The sequence below is a fragment of the Olea europaea genome, chromosome 11 (assembly GCF_002742605.1).
Source record: "Olea europaea var. sylvestris chromosome 11, O_europaea_v1, whole genome shotgun sequence".
In the NCBI taxonomy this organism is placed as follows: Eukaryota; Viridiplantae; Streptophyta; class Magnoliopsida; order Lamiales; family Oleaceae; genus Olea; species Olea europaea.
In genome coordinates, this window is record NC_036247.1 from 8,413,600 (window position 1) to 8,423,089 (window position 9,490).

Sequence of the window (9,490 nt, forward strand, 5' to 3'; positions counted from 1 at the left end):
TATATATAATTGATATTATTATTGTTTGATTTTTTTTTCTACCAACAACAATTCCTACATTGTGTTTGATTTTGGGATATTCAATTGGGTTCGATTCTTTCAATCTTGTTTTGAGTCTATTCACATATTCATGTCAAAACATTCATCTATTTCGCTTATTCAAGTCCTTTGAGTCTCGCAGTCTTTGATTAATATTCGGTTTGTTTGAATTCTCAGTAAAACAATTGATTTAGTTCACTTGGTTCTTTGAAGTGCTTGGAGGGAGACTTTGAGTGGTAAAAAGCCGAGTGGTGAGTTTAATAGAGGGAAAAAGCCATAGTGAATGTTTTCCGAGTGAAATCTTTGTGAGGCATAAAAAAATTGTGTGATATGATGTCGGAAAGAGAAGGTTCCAATTCAAGCTGAAACGGTAATGACAACAATGCATCGGAGGACATGATAAGGAGGTTTGAAAGGGTACTTGGTGATGTTAGGGAGAAGGTGGATAGGCAAGGGGAATGGATGGTGCAAATGGGTACTACAATTGCTAATCTTAATCGGGGACAAGTGGAGATGTCTAATGCTAGGGGGCCGGGTAGGCGTGAATCTAGGAGAGGAAGGCGAGATGTGTATTGTAGTGATGAGGGTGATTTTGATGAAAATGACTTTGACATGGGCCGAGCGAGGCATAGGGGCAATAGGATGGAAAGACGGGATAGGAATAACTTGGGAGATGAATTAGATGGAAATTTGGAGAGTATTAAAATGATTATTCCGCAATTTAAGAGAAGAAGCGATCCAGAAGCATATTTAGAGTGGGAAAGGAAGGTTGAGATGATTTTTGAGTGCTATAATTATTCAGAGGAGAAAAAAGTAAAATTGGAGGTACTTGAATTTGTGGATTATGCGATATCTTGGTGGGATCAAGTACTTACATCACAGTGTAGGGGTCGGGAAAGGCCAATTAGCACTTGGGATGAGTTGAAGATGTTGATGAGGAGGAGGTTTGTTCCGAGTCACTATTATAGGGAAATCCATCAAAAATTGCAAGGTTTGTACCAATGATCGAAAAGCGTAGAGGATTATCACAAGGAGATGAAAATTCTTATGATTCGGGCTAATGTGGAGGAAGATCGGGAAGCTACCATGGCACGGTTCTTGAATGGGTTAAATCGGGATATTGCAAACGTTGTAGAGTTGCAACACTATGTGGAAATCGAGGACATTCTACATGTGGCAATGAAGGTCGAGAGGCAATTGAAGAGGAATGGGACGTCTAGGCAATCGTTAGGTACTTCGACTCCTAATCCAACATGGAAATCGAAGTAGGATGACAACAACAAAAACAGGGCTGCACCTAGAGGTAAAAATGATTGGCAAAAGGGCAAGGATGAAAACGCTAGCAAACCAATATCAAAATCGGAGGCACAACCGTTGCGCAATCGGGAGATCAAATATTTTAGGTGTTTGGGAAAGAGGCATATTGCTTCTCAATGCCCAAACAAACGGGTGAAGGTGTTGTAGGATAATGAAGAGATTGTGAGCGATAGTGATGGCGAGTTTGATGACATGCCGACGTTGGAGGGTGTTAGTGAAGAAGAAAAAGTTGAAGGGTCGGTTGGGGGTCTACTAGTCACAAGGTGAGCTCTCACTATACACGTCAAAGTAGATGACTTGGAGTTGCGACGGGAGAACATTTTCCACACTCGATGCCACGTCAACAATACGATATGTAGTGTTATAATTGATGGTGGTAGTTGCACTAATGTAGCTAGCGTATCTCTTGTAGAAAAATTGGGTTTAACATTGTTGAGACACTCGAGACCTTATAAATTACAATGGTTGAATGAGAGTGGCGAGGTGAGGGTAAATCGAAGGGTGTTACTTAATTTGTCAATTGGGAGTTATAAGGACGAGTTAGTATGTGATGTGGTGCCAATGCAAGAAGGACATATTTTATTGGGGCGACCATGTCAATACGATAGGAAGGCTATGCATGATAGGTACAAAAATCGATATAGTTTCATTAAGGATGGAAGGACCATTACTCTTGTGCCATTAACACCGGCGCAAGTCTATGAAAATCAATTAAAATTGAGAAGTGAGGAAGAGAGGAGAGCAAAAGAGTTAGAAAAAATGAGAGCAAATAGTGAGTTGGAAAAAAAGAGAGAAAATGTTGGGATAGCCATTAGAGAGAAAAAGAGAGAGCAATCACAAGAGAGAAAAGAAAGAGAGTGCCCCGAGAGAAAAGAGAAAACACGAGTGAATTTCTTTGCAAAAGAGAGTGATTTGAGGAGGGCGGTAGTTGAGAGAAAAGAGATGATCTTGTTCCTTTATAAGGAATCACTCCTCAATTTTGAGGAAACTAACTCACCTCTCCCTAGTTTGGCTAAGTCTTTGTTGCAGGAATTCAACGATGTATTTTCGGAGGATGCACCAAGTGGATTGCCGCCTATTCGAGGCATTGAATATCAAATTGACTTCATACCCGTAGTTGTCATTCCAAATCGACTGGCTTATCGAAGTAATCTCGAGGAGACAAAGGAGGTTCAAAGGCAAGTGGAGGAGTTAATGAGCAAAGGATACGTGAGGATAAACATGAGTCCTTGTGCGGTACAGGTTTTGCTTGTACCAAAAAAGGATGAACTATGGCAAATGTGCGTGGATTGTAGGGCTATCAACAATATAACGGTAAAGTATCGTCACCCTATACCTAGGTTAGATGACATGCTTGATGAATTACATGGTTCTTGCATATTTTCTAAAATTGATTTAAAAAGCGAGTATCATCAAATTTGTATGCGGGAGGGTAATGAATGGAAAATGGCTTTTAAAACTAAATATAGTTTATATGAATGGTTGGTTATACCGTTTGGACTCACAAATGCACCTAGCATATTTATGCGTTTAATGAATCATGTTTTGCATGCTTTTATAGGAAAATTTGTTGTGTTTATTTTGACGACATCTTAATCTATAGCAAAGACCTAGGAGAGCATTTGAAACATTTAAAGTGTGTATTAATTATTTTAAGGAAAGAACAACTCTATGCTAATCTTAAGAAATGCACGTTTTGTATGGATAGAGTTATTTTTCTTGGTTTTGTGGTTAGTGCTAATGGGGTAGAAGTAGATGATGAAAAGATAAAAGTTATTAGAGATTGGCCGACACCTAAAAGTATAACGGAAGTTAGGAGTTTTCATGGTTTGGCTAGTTTTTATAAGTGGTTTGTGAAGGATTTTAGCACTATCACCGCACCACTCACGGAAGTAGTTAAAAAGAGTGTAGGTTTATATTGGGGTGATGAACAGGAACTTGTATTTAATACCATTAAAGGTAGATCGTGTGAAACAACTGTTTTGACATTATCTAACTTTGATAAAACGTTCGAGATTGAGTGTGATGCATCAGGAATAGGGATTTGAGCAGTTTTAATGCAGGATCGGAGGCCTATTGCATACTTTAGCAAGAAATTGAGTGGAGCTGCTTTAAATTATCCTACATATGACAAAGAACTTTATGCACTTGTTCGAACTTTGGAGACTTGGCAACATTATCTATGGCCGAAGGAGTTCGTCATACACACTGATCATGAGTCATTAAAGTACTTGAGGGGACAAGGTAAATTGAACAAGAGGCATGCACGGTAGATGGAATTCATCGAGACCTTTCCACACGTCATTCGGTATAAATAAGGTAAGAAAAATGTGGTGGCGGATGCATTGTCGCGAAGGTACGTATTACTAACTACTCTTAATTCTAAGTTACTTAGGTTTGAACATATTAAGGAATCGTATGAAAAAGATGTTGAATTTTCGGATATTTATTTGTCATGCATCAAGGGGGTGGTTGATAGGTTCTTTAGGCATGAGGGGTATTTATTTCGGGAAAATATGTTATGTGTTCTTAATTGTTCTATTCGGGAGTTGTTAGTAAGGGAGGCACATAGTGGTGGATTGATGGGACACTTTGGGGTTCAAAAGACTTTAGATGTATTGAAGGAGCATTTTTATTGGCCTAAGATGAAAAGTGATGTTGAGCGAATTTGTAGTCGATGCATAGGTTGTAAAAGGCTAAATCTAAGGTTTTACCACAAGGTTTGTACACACCTTTACCTACACCTAGTGAGCCTTAGGTTGATATCTCGATGGACTTTATTTTGGGTTTACCTAGGACTAAGAGAGATCGGGATTCTATTTTTGTTAGGTTCAGCAAAATGACACATTTTATACCATGTCACAAAACTGACGATACCACGAATATTGCTGACTTATTCTTTAAAGAGATTGTGTGTTTATATGGGGTTCCTAGAAGCATAGTGTCGGATCGGGATATCAAATTTTTGAGTCACTTTTGAAGAGTTTTGTGGGGTAAGTTAGGCACTAAATTACTATTTTCCACAACTTGTCACCCACAAACGGATGGGCAAACCGAGGTACTGAATAGGACTATGACACAATTGTTGCGCACAGTAATCAATAAAAATTTGAAGAGCTGGGAGGAGTGTCTACCATTTGTTGAATTTGCATACAATCGAGCTGTTCACTCTACTACGTCATATTCTCCATTTGAAATTGTATATGATTTTAATCCGCTAACCCCTTTGGATTTAATTCCTTTACCTATGAATGAACGTGGTAGTTTAGATGGCAAAAAGAAGGTGGAATTGGTTATGTCACTCCATGAAAAGGTAAAAGCGCAAATTGAAAACAAAAGTAAGTTGGTTGCATTGCAAGCAAACAAAGGTAGGAAGCGCGTGACATTCGAATCAGGAGATTGGGTTTGGGTGCACCTTAGGAAGGAGCGGTTTTCGAAGCAAAGGAAGTCCAAGTTGCAACCAAGGGACGATGGTCCATTTCAAGTGATTGAAAAGATAAACAACAATGCTTACAAGTTGGACCTTCCAGGTGAGTACAATGTTTTGGCTACTTTTAATGTATCTGATCTCTCTTTGTTTGATGCAGGTTCAGATTCGAGGACAAATCCTTTTGAAGAGGGAGGGGATGATATGATCCAGGGGTCGAGCCCGACGAAGGCAAGTGCGAGACGAGACCCGTTGATAGTCGATGGCGGACCAATGATGCGATCAAGGGCAAAGCAAGTGAAACAAGCAAAGAGATTGCTCGTTCAAGAAACCATTGATGGAACCATGTTCGGGACTCAAAATAGAGCAACTTTCATGTTCGGGTCGAAGGCCGAATCAACTTGAATCAATTTGTTATCAAGCGACGAAATCGGAGGTTGAAAATAAGCCAGTGCGACCGCGCGGCAAAAATACCGTACGGCCGCATGGTGGCATACCGAAACTCAAGTCGGCATTTTTGTTGAACCATGCGATCGCACAAGCTAAAAATTTGACGAATTTTTCAATTTTGGCAATTTTTCATATCTTGTTAGATTTTGATTCTTTTCCATATTTTGGGGATTATGCTCAACTTTTGCACGATTTTTACCTAATTTTTAGGTTTAGTATAAACAGGAGTTTCCATTCAATTGTTAAAAACTTTTGACATCATTGATATTGAATTAAAGTGAGGCGTATTGTCTTCTATTCATCATTCTTCATTGAACAACTTCGAACTCATCAAGTGTTAACTTGTGGCGTTCAAACAATCGGATTTAATTCTTGGATTGCGTGATCAAGGAGTATTTCAAGCGTCGTTCTTGTTGGGTTTTTTGGTTTGATTTTTTTTTTGGGTTAATCCTAAACTTTGGATTAATTTGGCTTTCTTGGGTTCGTCAATCTCGTTGTGGGTTTCGTAGTCAACGTTGCTACGAGGTTCGCATCAGTATGTATGTGGGATGTGGAAAGGTGGGTGATTGGGGATGGTAGTGTGTGATTCATCTTCCATTTGAAAATGGTGGTGGTTGGTGGTGGGTATTGGCGACGTGCGTCAATTGGGTGGGACGTGTGTAGGTTGAGTTAAATAGTTGTTGGCAATCGGTGATTTCGCAGTAGCGAGCGGGGGACGTTGATTGTGTTGTTGATTTAGCGAGATGATCAGTGAGGTGGTTTGGGGATTAGGTGATGACGGTACGGTGCGGTGCAGGTGAGATGGCCGCAGTGAATCTAGGTTTTGAGAAGATGGAGATTGATTTTGGGCTGGGATGGAACATAGGCTAATGTGTTGGGTTATTGCAATTGGGTTATGAGAAGAATGGAGATTGTTTTTGGGCTGGGGTCTCGGGTGCTAGGTTGGGCGTAATTGGGCTAGTTAATTATGATTGTTAGGCTATGAAAATGGGTTAATGTGTGCTAGTACTCTTGTTGAACAGAACATGATCATTTAAATTAGTAGCAGCAATAGATTTTCTTCAGCAAACTGAAAAGAGAATTTTTTTTATTTTTTATTTTTGGCGAATAAAAGAAAGAGGACTAAATTGAGTGATATTGGCCAGTGAACAGTTCCGACATTCTTCTTCTTCCTTTTTTTTTTTTTAAGGATCAAGTAAACTCGAAAAGACTGTTGCTGCTGCTGTTTATATGATGCGCTGTTCAACAATTATGTTTTGGGTTTAGGGTTTGGATAGGTGGTGGAAGGCGGCAACGTATGTTTTGAATCGAGTGGAAAGGATTTTATTATTTTTTTTTTTGGATTTGAGAAGAAGGGTGTTAGGCCAAAGGAAGGGAATTGTCCTGATACCAAATTGATGCCAGATTTGCACAAACTTGATAAAGAAACAATAAGATAAAGAAACTAAAGAGATCAAAGGGAAGAACTAAGGGCAAAGAGGGTTGTTTTATTTCATAAAATTCAAGTTTTTCCAAAATGATTCCCTAAGTCCCCTTTTTATAGTGAAGGACTTCGAAACTAAACAAACTTCCTTTTTATTTAGATATAAGATAACATCAAACTTCCTATCTTGATAAATTGAAATAAAATATAACATAAAAAATAAACCGAATTAAAAGATAACATCAAATTTTAATTCTACTTAATCCTAGTATTTCACCTTGAATAAACTTTTAACTCTTTTCGTGTTGCATCATACCCTTTGTAATATTATGTATGAAACCTGCGGACAAACTTTTGTGTGAAATCTCAGTATGAAAAGATTAGCAAATATGGCAGAGACCATTTTCACTATGAAAAGGTTAGCAAATATATAATTCTTTGCATTTTGCTTTGGAGGGTTTAAGCATTCACTTTAACAATGCACATGACATAATCATTGCTTCAGTACAAATGAGAATCTGAACAACTTGTTGATATTCATGAAACCAAAGAGCAGCAATGAGGGATCTAGTGTAAATCTGCTTGACATTCAACCCCTGTGAAGAAAACAATACGATAATCAATTTTTACCTTTTTCTGTTTCTTTTGAACAAAATCGTTAACTTAGGTTCCTTCATGTTACATGCATGTTAATTCCTCACTTCACTAGTTGTGGCCAAATAATCATACATGTTTGAGCCATCAACATGAAGTCCATCACACATCTTTAATGACGGATATATAACTCTTATAGTACAATCATAAAATGAGTAAAATGTACAACATGCATATTTTCTCTTCTATCGACCGGTACAAACAACGGTTCTAATCTAATACTCCCTCTACCTCAAATAGACAATTTGAGTTTCAATTTTTATCTATTCCAGTAAATCTTAGTTAAATAAATATATCCGAGAAGAAAAGTAGCAGGGCAGAAAAGCATGCATTATAACCTCTTTCCGTTTTCTATATCAATTAGCTAGCTTCCTGGGTCTAACATTAATATATAATTGGAGATCCTGTTTCTCTTATGTTTTAAAATTCGAACAGTTCAAGCCCATAATAAATCTCTATAGACAAAAGTTCTAAAGTTTAATTGATTATTGGACTTCCAATTTATTGTAATTTACAAATTATAGAGGACACCAAAACCTAAGTAGAGTCAGCATATGATTCGATATGATATTTTTAAGCTATCTAAAATTTGACAGTATTCAGTTATGCAGACAAGTAAGTGCAGAGCTTTTATTTAAAAATAAAGAATCATAACATGTGTTGTACTTTCTCTTGTAGCAATATGCTTAAACGAGATGAACAAGAGTACAAAATATATAGCTGCAAATAACCAGTAACTAAACCTAAATCACTGATAAGCAGTGTTTACAATTGGAATGCCTGAGAAGTAACCCAAATAATTTCAAAAGCAGAGAAGTTGGTTATGCAACCGTTACGTGTTCGTTCACTCATATATTAAAGAATAGTGAAGAGAGACAATCAAGCACCAAGCATTGACAAGACAAGGAAATTCGAAATCTAAAAGAAAAAAAAATTATAATCTTACACAGGTATTTAGCCATGTGACATCAACCACTTCAATCTAAAATACACAAGGTAACAGATATTAGATACAGATGATACATTCATATGAGCAGTTAAAAACTAAGATAAATAAAAAGATACATTCATATGAGCAGTCAAAAACTAAGATAAATAAAAAGGATATTCATTTTCACAAAAATCAAAGCTGATTACACCATTTTTTTTGCCCAATCAAAGGATGCCTGCAAGGCATTGGCTTTAACATTGACAAATTATAATTTTATTTGCATTTAAGAAATCACAACAAGAAAGAATTGTGAAATGTTACTTTTAGAAAGAATAAATGAAAAATTGTATTTTGTATCGTAGATTTTACCTTCAAACAAAAGTCAATAGCGCAACTTTCTCAAACCACACAAAACTAATACTTCATCGACCAAGGACATGTTGCCTTCTGTACAGAATACAATAGAGGTAGAGGCAACAAGTTGCCTATAGCAAGAAAATAAAAACTGGACTAAAATTGACTTAAAAATATTTATCTCGATAGTTCAAAGAGCCAAAATATAAATTGAACGATAAAAAAGAGAAATTGAACGAAAGATTAAAAAAATTAGAAACTTTTACCTATTTACAAATTTCATTGAAATAATTTGAAACACACAATAGAGCATGGGTATAAAGTGTACGTATGATTGGAGATATACATAGAAGATTATAATATAATTTTTTCCTTTTAAAATTTGATTTGGTTGTGAAGAAAGAAATTGATCCAAAAGCAGAGCACGAATGAGAGTTGAAACATAAAATTGAACAGCAAAAAAGAAAAATTAAACAAAAGATTAATAATTATTGTAAATTATCCTAACATGCGTAAATAATAAACAAGTAAAATTTAACTTTACAAGCAATTAAAACTACAAAAGATAAGTGTGATGGAAAAAGTTAAAAAAACATAACATTAAATTTATAGAACGGTTTAATAGATTTACCAACCTTATTGAGAAATTATTGATGCTAACATTCATCAAAATACAATAATTTGCTCATTTATAAAATGTGACTTCGACACTTTGAAATCTCTTATGTTAAGTAATGTCTCATATTTGCTATTGAACAACCTACATTTATTCCCATGTACAGAAATATTTAAAATAAACAATTTTAAAGTTATGAATATAAGATTATACATTGAATTTTGCTAAAGAAATTTTGTATTTTGATAATTCATTAGAATTAGGACAACAGTGACGTAA